This window comes from Balaenoptera borealis, assembly GCF_965194805.1.
Source record: "Balaenoptera borealis genome assembly, chromosome: 7".
Classification (NCBI taxonomy): Eukaryota; Metazoa; Chordata; class Mammalia; order Artiodactyla; family Balaenopteridae; genus Balaenoptera; species Balaenoptera borealis.
In genome coordinates, this window is record NC_138864.1 from 68,763,364 (window position 1) to 68,783,798 (window position 20,435).

The 20,435-nt window shown below is 41.2% G+C and overlaps 1 long non-coding RNA gene across 3 annotated transcripts in view; it reads left to right on the forward strand.

Moving 5' to 3' along the window:
• Positions 1-20,435, forward strand: part of LOC309631792 — a 116,754-nt gene that overhangs the window by 65,319 nt on the left and 31,000 nt on the right. For 2 of the 3 annotated variants that reach the window (XR_014246541.1, XR_014246542.1), the window contains exon 3: positions 2,983-3,115. This is a non-coding gene — a long non-coding RNA (uncharacterized lncRNA). Of the gene's footprint in view, positions 1-2,982; positions 3,116-11,026; positions 14,225-20,435 lie in introns of those variants that run through there. The other variant, XR_014246543.1, reaches the window with a different exon arrangement.

Sequence of the window (20,435 nt, forward strand, 5' to 3'; positions counted from 1 at the left end):
AGCACAGCTGTAGGCCAGTGGGTCTCAGCCTTGGCTACACATTAGAATCACCTGGAGAGATGAAATGCTGTAAGACCCTCAGGCCCCACTCTGGACTACTTGGATTAGGCGCTGGTTCCAGAAGGCTCCTTGTGGGTGTTTGTTTTATGCTGAGCAACCTGATTTATGGTTTGAATAGATCACTCTGCTGCTTTGAAGGGTAATTTGTGAGAGTGTGTGTGGAAGGGTGGCAAGACCAGGAATGGATGCAGGAAAACCAGGGAGACCTTCCATATTTGCTCCATCAAGCAGAGCAAAACTGGGTCAGTGTTTTCTTTACTCATACCTCTGGGCTTTCCTTCAAGGTAGGAAAGAGTTCCCACTTTCATCCCCCACCCTATGATCTCACCTCCTCAGCTGTACTCTCTGTGATGCTCAGGAGTGTCATGAGTAATTTACATTGTAAGAGGACCACTTGGCAGCAGCGTATCAAGAATCGATTCTCCAGGAACAAGGGAGGAAGTAAAGAGGCTGTTAAAGTGGCTTTTCTAGGAGAGACATGCTAGTAGTGGCTTCAACGAGGGTGTAGCAGAAGTGGGAGAGACGGGAAGAGTTGGGTTTAGGATTGATTTTTGGATTGCAGTTGATTGCTGCAATTCATCATTGCTGATGAATTGGATTTGGTAAGTGAAAAAGGATCAGTTGACATTTTTACTTTAAACACAAATTTTAGTTTGTTACTATGTTTAATTATATTCTATTTTTAATCCAGATTACTTTCTCCCTCTTGCAGTTATGTAACGTTTTGGATAATTAAACTTTCAGAGTTCTAGGGGTGCCTGAGCACCGTCCGCACACCACTCTTCAGTCTGTGCTGTGACTCTGATTTATCATCTATGCCAATCCCAAGCTTAATGTTTAGCCCTGGTCCTCCAGAATCACTGCAAATTGTGATGATGTCGACCCACTTTCTGCTGTTGGAACTCAGTGGTCACAGGTCTCTTGGGAAAAGCAGGATTTCTTAACCTTAGCACTCTTGACATTTTGGGCTACATAATTCTTTGTCACTGGGGGACTGTCCTGTACATTGTAAGATGTTTAGTAGCATCCCTAGTCTCTACCCTGTTGTGACGATCCAAAATGTCTCCAGACGTTGACAGCTACCCTTCGGATGGTAAAATTGCCCTAAGTTGAAGACCACTCTGGCTGGAAGGAAGACTTAGAGTGTACATTTTTCGTTGCCTAGTAGGAGTGTTCCTTGAGGAGACCCTGTCTTCCTTTCTTTCAAGGGGCTTTGGGCCCATGAGCTGGCTTAAGTCTGGCAGTTGGTTGAGGGTCCACAATTCTTTATTGCTGAATCAGGTATGACTTCTTTTCGCCACACTACTCATACTAATCAAGTTGGACATTAGTAGGGTGATCACGTATTTCAGTTCTAGGGACATCACGATCAACTATCGAAAGTCAAAGGTCTCCATGGGTCAGACTCTTCTGTTGACTTTCAGCTCTGCTGCCCATTGTGGTAACCATATCTTCCTTGTCTTCTGTGATTAAATGCTACCAATTGGCTCCTGCCAGGCCAGGATCTCATTCTCCCCATTGAATTCAGAGACCCCAGTTTGATGGCAGCATTTCCCCCTCTCATCTCTAACCTTTAGAGAACAGCCGCCGTAGCGCTCTTTATGGAAGCTGGGCTTCCTTCCCCAATGCATTTCTCAAAGCATTAGTGTAAGGTATATCCGCTGGACCATTCTGGGAGACATAGTTAGAGGTATCTGAACAAGTATTGCATAATAAATCCACTTAAGCATGTCATTTTTCCAAAGCCTTTGGATCTCTTCATCAGTATACCAAGAAGCTTATGAAACTTCAAGTTCATTTAGTGTAAAGTACCTTTAACTCCAGGTTTAGGGCCATTTGCAGCCCCTTGAGCTAACACACTGATTTCAGAATCTCTGCTTTGTGCACTTAAATGAACTAATTTCAGAGGGTCCAACAATATATTTCTTCTTCCCTGGTCCAATACAATTTAAGATCCATTCCCTTGCACATTACTGAGGTTCTGTCAATGTTTACTGACAAAATATTGCAATTCTCGAGGTGTGTATTGACCTCCTGTGAGTCACACTTCATAGCTTACCTCCTGGGGCTTGCTGAGACTTGAGGATCAGTAGAATTTAGGGGTTCAAGGTCCCCAGCTTCATGGGAATCTGCTCCCATATTCCTATCGCAAATTTTAATTCGTATTCCTTCTCAATCTGTGTCCTAACCTTAACATAAGAAACCCTGCAAAGTTGAGAATTCAACTTGTGTTGTAATTCAGCCACTCAAAGGATTAAATTCATGTTTGGTTTTCAGAAATCTTGGTCTTGTGGTCCAGGATATCCTTATCTTTCAGGACAGTTATAAATCCTTAAGCTCATCAGTTTCTTCCCCCCCCCCCACATTCTTTAGTGCACTTAGAAGCACTCATTCACTCCCAAACTTTTTTATTTTCACTAAAATCGTCCTTGATAGCAGTTAGTTCACTCAAATCCTTGCCTTCTGTTGACACTTGATTACAGATGTCTCCAGGTGATACTTCAACTAAATCTTCTGCATGTCATAAACTACCACTGTCTCCTTTAGTCTTGTCTCTTTAACTGTATCAGGAAATCAGCTCCAGATAACCCAAAGCTAATTTAGACAACCATCCCTAAGTTTCTGTTCCCTGGAATCACTTTTAGTTTCAATTTCTATATCAGTCAGGGTTCAATCAGGGGAAAAAAACCACTGTGAATAATATGGAATATGGGATTTATTATAGGATTTAGACCTTACACAATTGTGGGAGGAGATAGAGAAGTCTCTGGAAAGCTGGTGCCTCTCTGTCTAGTGGAGGCCTGAGGACACTGAAGTCAGTAGGTCCAGGAGTTGAGAAGAAAAGCTGAACGTGAAGCAGGGGAGACTGGGGACAAATTGGGATTACATCTCTCTCTCAGTGCCTCCAACTTAATGTCGCAGGTGACCTTCCCCTAGTACCTGATCCAGGACGTGGAGAGGACAGAAGAGGAGACTTGGAGGGAGCTGGAGAAGCTCTGGGCCCAGCTGCTGCCCTGCTCCAAGAAGGTGAACCAACAAGTCAAACTGTAACAACGTAAGTGAACTGCCGCAGGGCACCCTGTACTGACCTTTAGACTTTAATGGCTGCCGCTTTGCTTTGGAGAGTGAAATCTCCTGCAAATTTCTTACGTCAAAATGTAACCCACAGGAATTCTTGGAAATAAAGCTCCAATTTAGCTAAATTAACAAAGTAGAAAGTCACCATAGAAGGGGTTGAATTTGGAATTGATTTTGGAAATAGAGCTAACGGCAGTTGTCGATGGATTGGATTTTTCAGATGAGTGATAGATGAGTACTTGCACATTTTTTTGTTTGGACAATTTTCTTTAACTTGAAATTTTGATTCCTTTTTTTGAGTAAAACAGGCTCTTTACTCTTGATAAGGTTATTTCTTTTTTTTGACTTTTTATTTATTTTTACTGAAGTATAGTTGATGTACAATATTAAGTAACAGGAATACGGCATAGTAAATCACAAGGATTACTTTTTTTCTTGCACCTGTAGTGGAAACTTTAGCAGTAGACATTTAATTGCTCCAGGTATGTCAAATAGATGCATCATTTTTTTGGCAATGTCAATGCTCTCATTTTTAAAACAGATTATGCTCTCATTTTAAATTATGCTCTCATTTTTAGTCCAGATTATGTTCTCTCTCTTGTAATTATATAATGGTTTTGATAATTCACCTTTCATAGCTCTAGGAGTGCTTGAATACTGCCCCAGTGGGTACTGCCATTATCCTCACGTCACTCTTCAGGGCATTATGGTTTCCTTATTAATTCAAGATTAATGGTTGGTCCATAGCTTCAAGAATTGGACCCACCTTCTGCTTGTTGAAGCTCTTTCCTCCAGTGACAGCCAGGTCACCCTCTTTTCCTGATTTCCTTCTTGTCTTCTCAGCCTTTTTTGCCTGCCCTTCCTTTGGTTGTTTCTCTAGTGTGGCATCCCCAGGGTCCTGCCTTTTATTTTTCTCTCTTTTGCTCTCCAAGAAAGATAAATTTCACTATATCAGGAGATGGTACCACTTACTCTGGTGGCTTGCAATCTACATAACAGCACCTGCTATTTGTAGAGCAGCTATTATATGCCATGTGAGTTACTAATATATATAGTCTTTAATTTTAAAAAACCCTGCAGTCTTTTGTAAGAAACCCTTGTTGTGGGTATTAATTATCCCAATTTTCCCAATGAGGAAACTAAGGCTCAGTAAAGTTCAGGATTTTGCTCAGGCCAGTTAGTAAGTGGATTTGAACCAAGGTCTGTCTGACTTGTAAGCTATTGTCATAACAACTACGATTTACTGCTGCCTAAAGATCCAGCTCAGATCTCCTAATGATCAGACTTTAATATCCAGTGGCATGCAGGAGAGACAGTACCCGAATGTACCCTATCATTTCAAACTTAATACATATAAATCCATTCAATCTCACCAACCATTCCACCAATTCCAACCCCCAACCCCATCCAAAAAGTATGCACCTCCTCTGGTATTCCTTATTCTTTTCGAGGTAACAGTCTCCAAAAGTTTCTGAATCTTGAGACATCTTGGGCCCTCCATCTCCTGCACTGCCCGTACCTGTTTACTTACCAAGTCCTCCAATGTTGGGGTCAGAGGTATCTCTGCATCACTGTGGCTCCAATGTCATTTTCCACTTCCTTCCTGAACTCTTGCCACTGTTCTTCCCATTTCACAATTGGCTCTCTATACTGCTGCCAAAATTATCTTCTGAAAAAAAAATCAATCTGGTCCTGTCAGTTTGCTTTAAAACTTTTGACTCCATTTTGCCTGCAAAATAAATATGAATCTCCTTGGTATGCTGCCCAAGGCCCTTGATGACTGGCCTGGCCTGTCTTGCAGTCAGCTATTTTTCACACATATACAAGTGATTACTTTTCAGATGGATTATAGATGCCATATAGATGCAGAAAATATAAACATTTCCAAAGTCGGCTGAATTCATTTTGACTTTTTATCATTTTGACTATTTTCTCAATCAATGGATACTTTAAAAAGCACAACTCTTATCAGGTGGAGATGCATTTTTATATTTGGTAGGAAAGGTATTCTCATATTATAAATATCGGGAAACCAACTAGATTAGATTCTCATGAAATATGTCTTCCAGGTTTCAGAGTTTATTTCAAGAAACTTTCTCAGCCAAAGTTAGTAGAAGGATACGGACTCTAAGTTCAGGGGTGTACTTGGACTGATAAATTTGGTTTTCTGTGTATATTGGGGGGAGTAGAAGGGGGAAATTGTAAGGTAGGATGGTGGAGGTAGGATGGTGTAGGAATACAAGCCCTAAGGCCTATAAAAAGCTGGGAATGATTTTATCTTCATTCTCAATAATTCAAATAAAAATTTTAAATGCCCCTAGCTTTTTTAAATGACTCCAAAAGGGGAATAAAGGCAGAGTTGGGAAAGGACATGATTTAGTAATATAAGGATGTCATACTGTGAAACTCTGTCTTCTATTACAGTCTGTGATAAAAAGGAGGATGAAAACTATTTTCCATTCTAATGAAGCTGTGGTTCTTCAGCACCATCCCCAAGACACTGTCTCGTGTGGTCAGTCTCCCACTGGTGAAGCAGTGTGTGGAGAGAGTGGGCTGTGGGTTCAGACAGGTTTGAGTTCCAGTCCTAGGCATTCTCTCTGACCTTAAACAAATCAAAGCTCTGAGACTCTCTTTTTTGTTCTTCAAATGGGAATAAAATACACATTTCAAAGTAATGGTGAGGTTTCTATGAAGTAAGGTTGATCTGCAGGGAATTTATACAGGTTCATTTGCTTTCCCCAGTGCCATGCTTCCAGATATCTTCTATATGTTTAGTGCTTCAATCTCTGGGTGTCCTTGGAGCTGATTCAGTCCACTTGGTGGACAGATATGGAAACTCAAGAAGTCTTATAGGTTGTCTGCAGCTGTATGACCAGGATCCTACCCAGTGTTTCTTCCCCTTCATTGATTTTATTCCAAGTGATGAAGAAACCAGATGACAGTGAAATAATATGGAGATAGAAAATTGGCTTGGAGGTAGCAAATGTTCAAGAGCCTACTTAATGTCAGTGCTGTGCCGGGAGTTGGTGGACAAAGCAACCCATTTACCTGAGGTGCTCACAGCCTGGCAGCAGTGACACAGACGTAACCCAAGATCTACAGGACAGATTAGACTGGAGTAACCATAAGTGAAGTGCCAAATGCTGCAGACCCGGAGGAAGGAGGGATGCATTCTGCTTGGGGACAAAGTAGAATGGCATCTAGAGTCTGGGGCACTGTGTGTGTACGTGTGGGGAGGGCAGTCTACCAGCTCGCCATTCATTAATGCAACACAAATCTGTGGAGCAACAAATCTGTGCCAGCTAACCACTGCATCCTGCTACCAGATATGAGAATAGGAGGAGAGGGAACCTACCGATAATGTACAGTCACGGAGTGGGGACAGGAATAAGATGCAGGGGAACGTAACAATGCTAGGCAATAATTTTCTCTAAAAGAGATGTGAACAGAAGCAGAAGCAGCATTATGTACAGTGCAGCAAGCAAGGCAACCTCTGAATGGCTGGGAGGGGCTTGTTATTCTCTGCGGAAACCCCTTTTACTTGGTCACACTTCTTTTCTGACAGCCGGGTGCATAAATACAGCTTTACCCCTCACCCTCTCCCTTTTCTCTGCTCCTTGCTTCTATTCTATACACGGCTCCCTCCTACCCATCCCCCTTTTCCTCTGGAGTGCTGGTCTGAGGTAGCATCTGTCTAGCGCAGCAGGGGCTCCACCCCTTTGAAGCCCTGCTGGAACCCTGCAGGAGTTGGGTAACTTGCAGTCTGAACTAACGTATCCAGCCAAGCAGAATGCAGAAGAGCCTGGGGCGGGGGGGGCGGGGGGGGGGGAAACAGAGAGCAGGCTGAGAACAGCTGAGGGCTGCCCGCAGCCCCCGTGGTGCAAGTCCGCATCTATTTCTGCATCACAGCTCTCTGTACAGTTTTGAGTTATCTATAATCAGAGAGTAAGTCAGTGGTGTTCAAGCTTGGTTGGTCATCAGAATCTCCAAGGGAGCTTTTAAAAGATGCAATCATCCAGGCCACACAGAGACCCATAGAAGTGGAATTCTTTCTTGGAGATCCAGCGTGAGAACATTTTACAAAGCTGTACAGGGGTTACTTATGATGTGCATTTAGAGCTGAGAATCATAGGACTTAATTCAATTTTCTATAGACTTCTCATGAAAAGTTATTTTTGTGAGCTACCATTAGGGGAAGCTGACAAACCAGCTCCTTTCACATATGGAAGAGTGAAGCGCAAAGATTGTAAATGGCTAAGAAAATTGAAATTTCAAAATATAAAAACTTTAAGTAGTTTTTAATATTTCCTGTCTTAAGTTTGTTGCAGACTTATGGGAGTAGTCGGGAAGTCTTCTGCTTAGGTTCTCCAGTCTGGAAGGGTTTGCAGGCTATCCTGGCCCAGGTGTAAGATGTCTTTTTTTACAAAAATAATTGTGGTGGCGCCTGGATGTCAAATATTAACTTTCGTCCCACAATGATAATAACAATGGCTGACATTGTTTTTTGGCCATGCCATGCAGCTTGTGGGATCTCAGTTCCCTGACTGGGGATTGAACCCAGGCCATGGCAGTGGAAGCCCAGAATCCTAACCACTAGGCCACCAGGGAGCTCCGTAATGGCTGACATTTTAAAAGCTCCTACTGTGTGCCAGATGCTCTGCTAGATCTCACTAATTCTCTGATTACTTCTAAACCCACAGCAGTCCCGGAAAGTTGTTAGATGGCTTCCACCTGACAGGTGAAGGAACTGAGATTTAATGTCACCCAGCTTGTAAGTGATAAAGCCAGGATTCTAAAATGTATATCTCTGATTCCAGAGTCCAGAATCTCAAATTGAGAGCTTATGAGAGAACAAAGCTGGGTGGAGAGCGCGGACCAAACAGGAGGCAAAACCCAGAATGCTTGTGTATGTAGATCAAATATGGCTGGTACTAAGGAGGCTGGAGCAGGGGACATGATGACCGAGACAAGATACGGTTGTACTTGGCAATTTACCTGTTCTTGGTTAAGACTCCTCTCCCTTTAGCAGGAACAGTTTGCCTGTAGGTGAACCTTGACCTGTGCTCCAGTGAGTACAGTCAGGTGAGGAGGAGTTGACCCTGACGGTATAGCATTCCACTGAGATGCCAGTGATCTACCACTTGAGGGAGGGGGTGGATGGACTTTCTTACTTTCCTTGGTCCACCAGAAGAGTTCTCAAAAATACTCTTGGAGCTCCTGAGCTTGCTAAATGTCAACCTTTCCTTCATTAGATTTTTCGTGAGCACCTCCATATGCCAGGAAGTTTGCTAAGCATTGGATTGTGCCAGTGGTTCCAGGAGGAAAAGGGTGCTGGGAGATGGCAGAGGAAAAGTGTACTTTGGGGGTATAGGGTGTTCTGTGTGAAGGAAGGTGGAGATTGGCTCTAGGCATGTTCCGTGGGGGCTGGATAGGTAGCTGAGCTATGTAATCAGCTCCCTGTCTAAAGAGTGTGCAAAAGAGCACCTGACGGCAGTTGGGCATTGGGCAGACACATAATCGTAGGGATATACTTGCAATCTGGAAGTATAAGCCTAGGGGGCTGGTTAGCTCAAGTTCAGTTAGGTTGAATGTAGCTGAAGAACTGGCTAAAATGAAGGCCATAGTCATGTTTTCCTGGGGCCTCTGAGACTGGGAATGGTGGAACATACCTGTATCAGTTTCTCTAGAGAAACAGAACCAATAGGAGATTGTGTGTAATTATATGTAAAGAGATTTATTTTTAAGGAACTGGCTCATGCAATTGTGTGGGGGATGACAAGTCTGAAATCAGTGGGGTAGACTAACATGCTGGAAACTCAGGTAGGACCTCTATCTTGAGTCTTGAGGAAGAATTCTTTTCCAGAAACCTGTTTTTGCTTCTAAGGCCTTCAGCTAATAGGCTGAGGCCCACCCACATTGCCAAGGGTAATCTGCTTTACTTAAAGTCAACTGATTGTAGAAATTAATCACACCTACAAAATTCTTTCAGTCAACCTCCAGACTAATGTTTGATCAAACTGGCTGTCATGGCTTAGCCAAGTTGACAAATAAAATTTAACCATCACAGCATACTTAGGCTGCCTGCAGGTAGGAGTCAAGGGGTGCTGTTGAGACGAGACTCATTATGGATGTAGTGTCATGGTAGCCCTATGAACTGGATTTGCAGCCATACATGGACAGCAGTGGTCTTTTTAGGGTGGCAGGGAGGACTAGAGGCCTGCTTTTGCTTCCCAGCTGTATAAACTTTCCCTAGAGAAGCCCTCTAGGCTCTTCCCATTTCAGGACTTCCCCCAGATAGATGCCAGTAGGGCTGCCAAGGAAAAGCATTCTTCTGCTGCCTGAACTGGGCCTGTTGCTGCCAAGTTTTCAGATTGGAGTTTTTCCTGGGCTGGGCAGTTTACTAGATGGGATTTCTGCTAGGCCTATTTGAATGCTGGGAATATAGCAAAGGGTGAAATTAAACTACCTGAAGGCCCTCAAATGGCCCAAATCACAATCAGTCAGTCTCAACCTGATCCCACAGGAACTTCTGGAGCATAAATTATACCCATAGAGTTCGTCCAGCCTTGAGGAAAAGAAGCAGGGCACCCCTACTTCTACTTCAGTCAGTCATTGTCTTCAAGGCTTCCTGGAAGAAATATAAACCTCCAGCCACTTCCTGTACTCTGCACACGTGAGGTGGCTCTGGTGCCCAAGGTCAAGCCTCTGGAGAAGGTCACAGGTGCCTGCCGTTAGCAGCAAAGCCCTCCGAAGCTGGGGGATTAGATCACGGAGTTGCTAGAAGAGATCCAAATGGGATTTTAATGGGGCACTAAGAGTTTCCATACACTAAATAAATGGTTATTATTACTATTTCTGGGTCTGCCTTAGTTGCTAGTAGTCTGCATGAGGCGGTCAGGGGAGCCTATTTTAAAGTTTCTGCTTTAAGGACTTAAAGCCAGCTTTGATCATTGATAATACTTAGCAAATGTCCAGAACTGTGGAGAGTCTGAGATGTTTTCCCCCTACTTGCAAACTAACAAGTTAGCCAGACAGTTTCATGGATGTGGGCAGAAGATATGAGACCCCTGGATCAGAGACAAAGGATTTAATTACAGTAATAACAGTAGCCAAGCATCAGCATTTTCTTGCAGTGGTTCCCTAAACCCAGACTCCTACAGGACAGTGAAGAGGGCTAGGTGACAACTGCATGGGCAGTGAGTGGGTTGTGTTACAGAGAAGAGCCCTGAGCTTAGAGAACCCGAATCTTTTATAATGGGAAGTAAGAAAAACCTCCCTTTGCTCTAGAGGGGGAAACTGTCTTCATTTCTCAACTGTTCACTATACAAACATTCTTGAAAAGATGGCTTGGTTCAAAGGCAGTCAGTGCCTCTGCTTGCAAGACCTGCAGAAACATGAAGGACATTTGGATAACCATCTCCAACAGCAGTAGGTGCAGAGGCAGGGAGACCTTTGGTATCTGCTTTCTTCCTTTCTGGTTCTGAAAAGTATTTTTGGAGAAAATCCTTTTCCTGATGCACATGTGTGGGCTGTTTTTGTTTTACCTCTGTTGACCTTGATCATTTTCAGCAACTCTCAATATCTTTTAATTTTTTTTTCCTTATTTTCCTTTGTGGTTATTCCAAATATTATCACTTCATGATATTATGACAGGAAACTTACCTGACCTCTTTTGATTTCCATATCTGAAAACTAAGTAAGGTGGTCTAAATAGGCTCTAAGGATCTTTCCAGACATAGGGTTTGAAGCCTTAAAGATATATGAGATATTTGGGAGCATGGTAATTTTAGTAACAGGGAAAGAAAAAAAGACATTAATACCTACAAGAACAACTTAATTTCATTTAAAGTCATAATGTTGTACAATGGATCTGTTATTTGTGTTATAGATGAAGAAATTGAGACTCAGAGAAGTGACTTGTTCAAGGTCACAGAGCTACCAAGAGTGTTGCCAGGATTTGAAGCCAAATCCATTTGAATCCAGAGTCTGCTTCTTCCAGTCACCACATTCTGATTCTATAATGGGAGACTGTCCAATACAAGATGGTGTCCTGGTGATGCTGAAGAACTAGTTGCTTCACGAGGCGGAAAACTGTTTCCATCCTCCCTTCTTATTACAGGACATTATGGAAGCCTAAATTGTATTATAATTCAGGTGGCTTTACTCCAGTTTCCTTATTGAAGTCTACCTAAGGAGCCAGACTTGTTTTAATTGAATTATTGAAAATATAGTATCCTGACCTATTTATCAATATACAAGCCCTAGACTAATCTCCTTTTCACCCCCCACTGTCACCCACACTATATACATACATGCTTACGCTGTTACAAGACCAAATTTATTGTTCAGTCCATAGATACCGTTGTTCTCAAAGTCTACATCCTTGGAATGCCCCTGCCTTTTAAAAGTTACTTAGCGTGAATAAGTGCTGAAAGTTGGAAAAGTACTTAAAGAAACATAAATCTAGTTGACTCTCAACTTTTTAAGTATGAGAATTTTTTTTAAACGTCAGAAAATTGCAGCTCCACATGATAATAGCTATACATTTTTGTGTTCCATTGATTGAAAAATACATGAATAAAACTAGTATGAATTCGGTAAAACTTTGAAATGAGTTTTTTATTTTCTTCATCTCAACAGCATCTGTATCCATCTGAAAAATAATCACTCATATATGTGTGAGAAATAGCTAACTTCTAGGGAGGCTGGGCCAATTGGTAAGGGCCTTAGGGACATAACAAGAAGATTTGAAATTTATTCTGTAGGCAAAATGGAGTCAAAGAGGTTTCAAAGCAAGGTGGCAGAATTCAATTGATTGTTTTTTCTGGAAGATAATTTTGTCAGCAGTGCAGAGAGCCAAATGGCATAGGAAAGACTAGTAGCAGAAGGTCAGTTAGGAGATAGGAGATGTTAGGAGTATCAGTGATGCACAGGTGCTCTGGCCCCAGCACCGGAGGACTTGGTGACCAGCTACGTGTGGGGCGTGCCAGAGAGGGCATGGCTAAGAATATTTCTAAATTTGGAAACTGTGTTAGAGGGTGAGACCATGAGTGAAATACGGAATATCAGAAGACAAGGCTTTTATTAAATTATTTGTTTTGGGGGATGGAGTTGGAATAGGGGAGGATATAGATAATATTGAGTTAGATTTTATATATACATATATAATCTCTGTGCTTGTATATGTACATACACACATAAACATATATACATACATAAAACATATATAAAAGTGAAGTGTGGGCTACAACCAGATGATGTCCATTAGGCCGCTAGACATATGGGTCTAAACTGAGGCAATATAACTTGAACTTCAGGTAACAGGCAACCATCTCCAATGATGGAACAAGTAGAGACCTAGGGAAAGCTTGGTTTTATTCTCAGTGTAAGGGTTTATTCTTGACCTCTCTTGGGAAGAGAACAAAACTTCTAGTCAGTCCTCATCTTGGCCCTTATTGAAAGAGTTGAAATTTCTGGGGATTCTGTATATTATACCAAGTACAATTTCCCCCAGGTGATTTGACTTCAAGGGCTACAGGAGGGGTAATTTTAGTTCCAGTGTTTAGTTTGGATTCTCTTGAAGCAGAGACTGAGACAAGAATTCTAGTTTAAGCAGGTTATTTGGGAATTTCAGGAAACACTGATATGAACAGGAGAAGTAAAATAGGGGAGGAAAAGCAACTATAACATAATATTAAGTGATCTGCTATAGTGGGAGACTAGAGCTTAATCCCACAAGGACCTTCTTGGAAATTATGCAGATACATGCCCAAGGGATGAGACAGCTGGGCTATTTATCTGCCAACTTCAAGAGTTACTGGTTGAGGGTTACTCCTAGGGATGTTAATTCCTTTGCATTTTTCACCTGCCAGAAGCTTAGGTAAGAAGCCTATTGTATTTCTGAAAAAAGCCCCCCAGGCAACAAGAGGCAGATACTGGCAGTTGGAAGGCATCTGGAGCCCACCTAAAGGTCTGAGAGATATGAGAGAGCACTGACTGTGTCTGCTATCCCCTGTCCCAAGGGAAGAGATCATACACACAGGCAGCAGGAAGATACCCCTAGACCTCTAAGAGCTTGACCATTAAAATCAACAGGAAATGTAGAAACAATACAATCTTAATTGAACAGGAGGGGAAAATATCACTGTAGCCCAACTGATTGGGCTAATGTGTTTACAGGAAGCTGGAATAGTCAACAGGGAAATACCAGGCTGGAAAAGATGCAAGATGTGTGGGAGCTGCATTGCTCTGGACCCTGAGTGCCCTTATTAGCAAAATCAGTTGTCCAGTGACTTCTATCATCTCAGTGGTTTAGATCAAGGAGGGCAAACTTTCTTTGAAAGGCCATATCATATTTTAGGCTTTGTGGACCATACGGTCTCTGCCACAGCTACTCATCTCTACCATTGTCTTGCAAAATGGGCATGGCTGTGTTCCAGCAAAGCTCTATTTAGGAACACAAATTCGAATTTCATATAATTTTGATTTGTAACAGAATATTAATTTTCTTGTTATTTTATAACCATTTAAAAATGTAAAACTAAATATTTAATCTGTACTTCATATAAAAACAAGTGGCAGAGGGGGTCAGATTTGGCTTATGGGCCAAATACTAATACTACTACTAATAATAATTCACTGACCCCTACTGTAGAAATGAAGGCAGATGAATACCTCCATCTGTGATACGTTGAAGCCCTTGGTCATTTTTTTTTTTAATTTTTGAATTTTATTTAATTTTTTTTTATACAGCAGGTTCTTATTAGTCATCAATTTTATACACATCAGTGTATACATGTCAATCCCAATCACCCAATTCATCACACCCCCACCCCCACCCCACTGCTGCTTTCCCCCCTTGGTGTCCATGCGTTTGTTCTCTACATCTGTGTCTCAATTTCTGCCCTTCAAACCAGTTCATCTGTACCATTTTTCTAGGTTCCACATATATGCGTTAATATACGATATTTGTTTTTCTCTTTCTGACTTACTTCACTCTGTATGACAGTCTCTGGATCCATCCACGTCTCAACAAGTGACCAATTTCGTTCCTTTTTATGGCTGAGTAATATTCCATTGTATATATGTACCAAATCTTCTTTATCCATTCGTCTGTCAATGGGCATGTAGGTTGCTTCCATTACCTGGCTATTGTAAATAATGCTACAGTGAACATTGGGGTGCATGTGTGTTTTTGAATTATGGTTTTCTCAGGGTATATGCCCAGTAGTGGGATTGCTGGATCATATGGTAATTCTATTTTTAGTTTTTTAAGGAACCTCCATATTGTTCTCCATAGTGGCTGTATCAATTTACATTCCCACCAACAGTGCAAGAGAGTTCCCTTTTCTCCACACCCTCTCCAGCATTTGTTGTTTGTAGATTTTCTGATGATGCCCATTCTAACTGGTGTGAGGTGATACCTCATTGTAGTTTTGATTTGCATTTCTCTGATAATTAGTGATGTTGAGCATCTTTTCATGTGCTTCTTGGCCATCTGTATGTCTTCTTTGGAGAAATGTCTATTTAGGTCTTCTGCCCATTTTTGGATTGGGTTCTTTGTTTTTTTAATATTGAGCTGCATGAGCTGTTTATATATTTTGGAGATTAATCCTTTGTCCGTTGATTTATTTGCATATATTTTCTCCCATGCTGAGGGTTGTCTTTTTGTCTTGTTTATGGTTTCCTTTGCTGTGCAAAAGCTTTGAAGTTTCATTAGGTCCCATTTGTTTATTTTTGTTTTTATTTCCATTACTCTAGGAGGTGGATCAAAAAAGATCTTGCTGTGGTTTATGTCAAAGAGTGTTCTTCCTATGTTTTCCTCTAAGAGTTTTATAGTGTCCAGTCTTAGACATTTAGGTCTCTAATCCATTTTGGGTTTATTTTTGTGTATTGTGTTAGGGAGTGTTCTAATTTCATTCTTTTACATGTACCTGTCCGGTTTTCCCAGCACCACTTCTTGAAGAGACTGTCTTTTCTCCATTGTATATCCTTGCCTCCTTTGTCATAGATTAGTTGACCATAGGTGCGTGGGTTTATCTCTGGGCTTTCTATCTTGTTCCATTGATCTATGTTTCTGTTTTTGTGCCAGTACCATATTGTCTTGATTACTGTAGCTTTGTAGTATAGTCTGAAGTCAGGGAGTCTGATTCCTCCAGCTCCGTTTTTTTCCCCTTAAGACTGCTTTGGCTATTCGGGGTCTTTTGTGTCTCCATACAAATTTTAAGATTTTTTGTTCTAGTTCCCTAAAAAATGCCATTGGTAATTTGATAGGGATTGCATTGACTCTGTAGATTGCTTTGGGTAGTATAGTCATTTTCACAATATTGATTCTTCCAATCCAAGAACATGGTATATCTCTCCATATGTTGGTATCATCTTTAATTGCGTTCATCAGTGTCTTATAGTTTTCTGCATACAGGTCTTTTGTCTCCCTACGTAGGTTTATTCCTAGGTATTTTATTCGTTTTGTTGCAGTGGTAAATGGGAGTGTTTCCTTAATTTCTCTTTCTGATCTTTCATTGTTAGTGTATAGGAATGCAAGAGATTTCTGTGCATTAATTTTGTATCCTGCAACTTTACCAAATTCATTGATTAGCTCTAGTAGTTTTCTGGTGGCATCTTTAGGATTGTCTATGCATAGTGTCATATCATCTGCAAACAGTGACAGTTTAACTTCTTCTTTTCCAATTTGTATTCCTTTTATTTCTTTTTCTTCTCTGATTGCCATGGCTAAAACTTCCAAAACTATGTTGAATAATAGTGGTGAGAGTGGACATCCTTGTCTTGTTCCTGATCTTAGAGGAAATGCTTTCAGTGTTTCGCCATTGAGAATGATGTTTGCTGTGGGTTTGTCATATATGGCCTTTATTATGTTGAGGTAGGTTCCCTCTATGCCCACTTTCTGGCAAGTTTTTATCATAAATGGGTGTTAAATTTTGTCAAAAGCTTTTTCTGCATCTACTGAGATGATCATATGGTTTTTCTTCTTCAATTTGTTAATATGGTTTATCACATTGATTAATTTGCATATATTGAAGAATTCTTGCATCCCTGGGATAAATCCCACTTGATCATGGTTTATGATCCTTTTAATGTGTTGTTGGATACTGTTTGCTAGTATTTTGTTGAGGATTTTTGCATCTATATTCATCAGTGATATTGGTCTGTAATTTTCTTTTTTTGTAGTGTCTTTGTCTGGTTTTGGTATCAGGGTGATGGTGGTCTCATAGAATGAGTTTGGGAGTGTTCCTTCCTCTGCAATTTTTTGGAAGAGTTTGAGAAGGATGGGTGTTAGCTCTTCTCTAAATGTTTGATAGAACTCACCTGTGAAGCCATCTGGTCCTGGACTTTTGTTTGTTGGAAGATTTTTTTTTTTTTAAATAAATTTATTTATTTATTTATTTTTGGCTGTGTTGGGTCTTCGTTTCTGTGCGAGGGCTTTCTCTAGTTGTGGCGAGTGGGGGCCACTCTTCATCGCGGTGTGCGGGCCTCTCACTGTCGCGGCCTCTCTTGTTGCGGAGCACAGGCTCCAGACGTGCAGGCTCAGTAGTTGTGGCTCACGGGCCCAGTTGCTCCGTGGCATGTGGGATCTTCCCAGACCAGGGCTCGAACCCGTGTCCCCTGCATTGGCAGGCAGATTCTCAACCACTGTGCCATCAGGGAAACCCTGTTGGAAGATTATTAATCACAGTTTCAATTTCATTACTTGTGATGGGTCTGTTCATATTTTCTATTTCTTCCTGGTTCAGTTTTGGAAGGCTATACCTTTCTAAGAATTTGTCCATTTCTTCCAGGTTGTCCATTTTTTTGGCATAGAGTTGCTTGTAGTAGTCTCTTAGGATGCTTTGTATTTCTGCGGTGTCTGTTGTAACTTCTCCTTTTTCATTTCTAATTTTAATGATTTGAGTCCTCTCCCTCTTTTTCTTGATGAGTCTGGCTAATGATTTATCAATTTTGTTTATCTTCTCAAAGAACCAGCTTTTCGTTTTATTGATCTTTTTTACTGTTTTCTTTGTTTCTATTTCATTTATTTCTGCTCTCATCTTTATGATTTCTTTCCTTCTGATAACTTTGGCTTTTGTTTGTTCTTCTTTCTCTAGTTCCTTTAGGCGTAAGATTAGATTGTTTATTTGAGATTTTTCTTGTTTCTTGAGGTAGGCTTGTATAGCTATAAACTTCCCTCTTAGAACTGCTTTTGCTGCATCCCATAAGTTTTGGATCGTCGTGTTTTCATTGTCATTTGTCTCTAGGTATTTTTTGATTTCCTCTTTGATTTCTTCAGTGAACTCTTGGTTATTTAGTAACGTATTGTTTAGCCACCATGTGTTTGTGTTTTTTACGTTTTTTTCCCTGTAATTGATTTCTAATCTCATAGCATTGTGGTCAGAAAAGATGCTTGATATGATTTCAATTTTCTTAAACTTACTGAGGCTTGATTTGTGACCCAAGATGTGATCTATCCTGGAGAATGTTCTGTGCGCACTTGATAAGAAAGTGTAATCTGCTGTTTTTGGATGGAATGTCCTATAAATATCAATTAAATCTATCTGGTCTATTGTGTCATGTAAAGCTTCTGTTTCCTTTTTTATTTTCATTTTGGATGGTCTGTTCGTTGGTGAAAGTGAGGTGTTAAAGTCCCCTACTGTGATGTGTTACTGTCAATTTCCCCTTTTATGGCTGTTTGTATTTGCCTTATGTATTGAGGTGCTCCTATATTGGGTGCATAAATATTTATAATTGTTATGTTTTCTTCTTGGATTGATCCCTTGATCATTATGTAATGTCCTTCTTTGTCTCTTGTAATAGTCTTTGTTTTAATGTCTATTTTGTCTCATATGAGAATTGCTACTCCAGCTTTCTTTTGATTTCCATTTGCATGGAATATCTTTTTCCATCCCCTCACTTTCAGTGTGTATGTGTCCCTAGGTCTGAAGTGGGTCTCCTGTAGACAGCATATAGATGGGTCTTGTTTTTGTATCCATTTAGCAAGCCAGTGTCTTTTGGTTGGAGCATCTAATCCATTCACGTTTAAGGTAATTATCAATATGTATGTTCCTATTACCATTTTCTTAATTGTTATGGGTTTGTTTTTGTAGGTCCTTTTCTTCTCTTGTGTTTCCCACTTAGAGAAGTTCCTTTAGCATTTGTTGTAGAGCTGGTTTGGTGGTGCTGAATTCTCTTAGCTTTTGCTTGTCTGTAAAGCTTTTGATTACTCCATTGAATCTGAATGAGATCCTTGCCGGGTAGAGTAATCTTGGTTGTAGGTTCTTCCCTGTCATCACTTTAAGTATATCATGCCACTCCCTTCTGGCTTGTAGAGTTTCTGCTGAGAAATCAGCTGTTAACCTTATGGGAGTTCCCTTGTATGTTATTTGTCGTTTTTCCCTTGCCGCTTTCAATAATTTTTCTTTGTTTTTAATTTTTGCCAATTTGATTACTATGTGTCTTGGCATGTTTCTCCTTGGGTTTATCCTGTATGGGACTCTCTGCGCTTCCTGGACTTGGATGGCTATTTCCTTTGCCATGTTAAGGAAGTTTTCGACTATAATCTCTTCAAATATTTTCTCTGGTCCTTTCTCTCTCTCTTCTCCTTCTGGGACCCATATAATGCGAATGTTGTTGTGTTTAATGTTGTCCCAGAGGTCTCTTAGGCTGTCTTCATTTCTTTTCATTCTTTTTTCTTTATTCTGTTCTGCAGCGGTGAATTCCACTGTTCTGTCTTCCAGGTCACTTATCCGTTCTTCTGCCTCAGTTGTTCTGCTATTGATTCCATCTAGTGTAGTTTTCATTTCAATTATTGTATTGTTCATCTCTGTTTGTTCTTTAATTCTTCTAGGTCTTTGTTAAATATTTCTTGCATCTTCTCGATCTTTGCCTCCATTCTTTTTCCGAGGTCCTGGATCATCTTCACTATCATTATTCTGAATTCTTTTTCTGGAAGGTTGCTTATCTCTACTTCATTTAGTTGTTTTTCTGGGGTTTTATCTTGTTCCTTCATCTGGTACATAGCCCTCTGCCTTTTCATCTTGTCTATCTTTCTGTGAATGTGGTTTTTGTTCCACAGGCTGCAGGATTGGAGTTCTTCTTGCTTCTGCTGTCTGCCCTCTGGTGGATGAGGCTATCAAGTTTCCTGATGGGAGGGACTGGTGGTGGGTAGAGCTGACTGGTGCTCTGGTGGGCAGAGCTCAGTAAAACTTTAATCCACTTGACTGCTGATGGGTGGGGCTGGGTTCCCTCCCTGTTGGTTGTTTGGCCCGAGGCAACCCAACACTGGAGCCTACCTGGGCTCTTTGATGGGGCTACTGGTGGACTGTGGGAGGGTTCACGCCAAGGAATACTTCCCGGAACTTGTGCTGCCAGTGTCCTTGTCCTCACGGTGAGCCACAGCCACCCCCCACCTCTGCAGGAGACCCTCCAACACTAGCAGGTAGGTCTGGTTCAGTCTCCCCTGGGTCACTGCTCCTTCCCCTGGGTCCCAATGCGCACACTACTTTGTGTGTGCCCTCCAAGATTGGAGTCTCTGTTTCCCCCAGTCCTGTCGAAGTCCTGCAATCAAATCCCACTAGCCTTTAAAGTCTGATTCTCTAGGAATTCCTCTCCCCATTGCCGGACCCCCAGGTTGGGAAGCCTGACATGGGGCTCAGGACCTTCATTCCAGTGAGTGGACTTCTGTGGTATAAGTTTTCTCCAGTCTGTGAGTCACCCACCCAGCAGTTATGGGATTTGATTTTACTGTGATTGCGCCCCTCCTACCATCTCACTGTGGCTTCTCCTTTGTCTTTGGATGTGGGGTATCTTTTTTGGTGAATTCCAGTGTACTCCTGTCGATGATTGTCCAGCAGCTAGTTGTGATTCTGGTGTTCTCACAAGAGGGAGTGAGAGCATGTCCTTCTGCTCTGCCATCTTGGTTCAGGGCCCTCCTTTGATTTTTAAGCAAGAAAAATTTTTCCCTTTGTCATTTAAATATCCATTTCATTCAGTGGCCTTACTAGTGCCTGGCAAACAGTGTTCCTCACATAGTGTGTGTCACTGAATCCCAGACACTTTGTTGATAGCACTTTCTTAATCTTACCAAGAAGTTTTTTTGCTTTGTTTTTTCCCATTTTTGACATAGATTTTGTGACTTTTTTGTTGTTTACCCCCCCTTTTATTATGATATAATTCACATGTGGTCATATTTACCCTTTTAAAGTATACAATTCAGTGGATTTTAGTATATTCACAACATTGTGCCAACCTGCAAGAGATTCCATCACCATCTAATCCCAGAATATTTTCAATACCCCAAGAAGAAA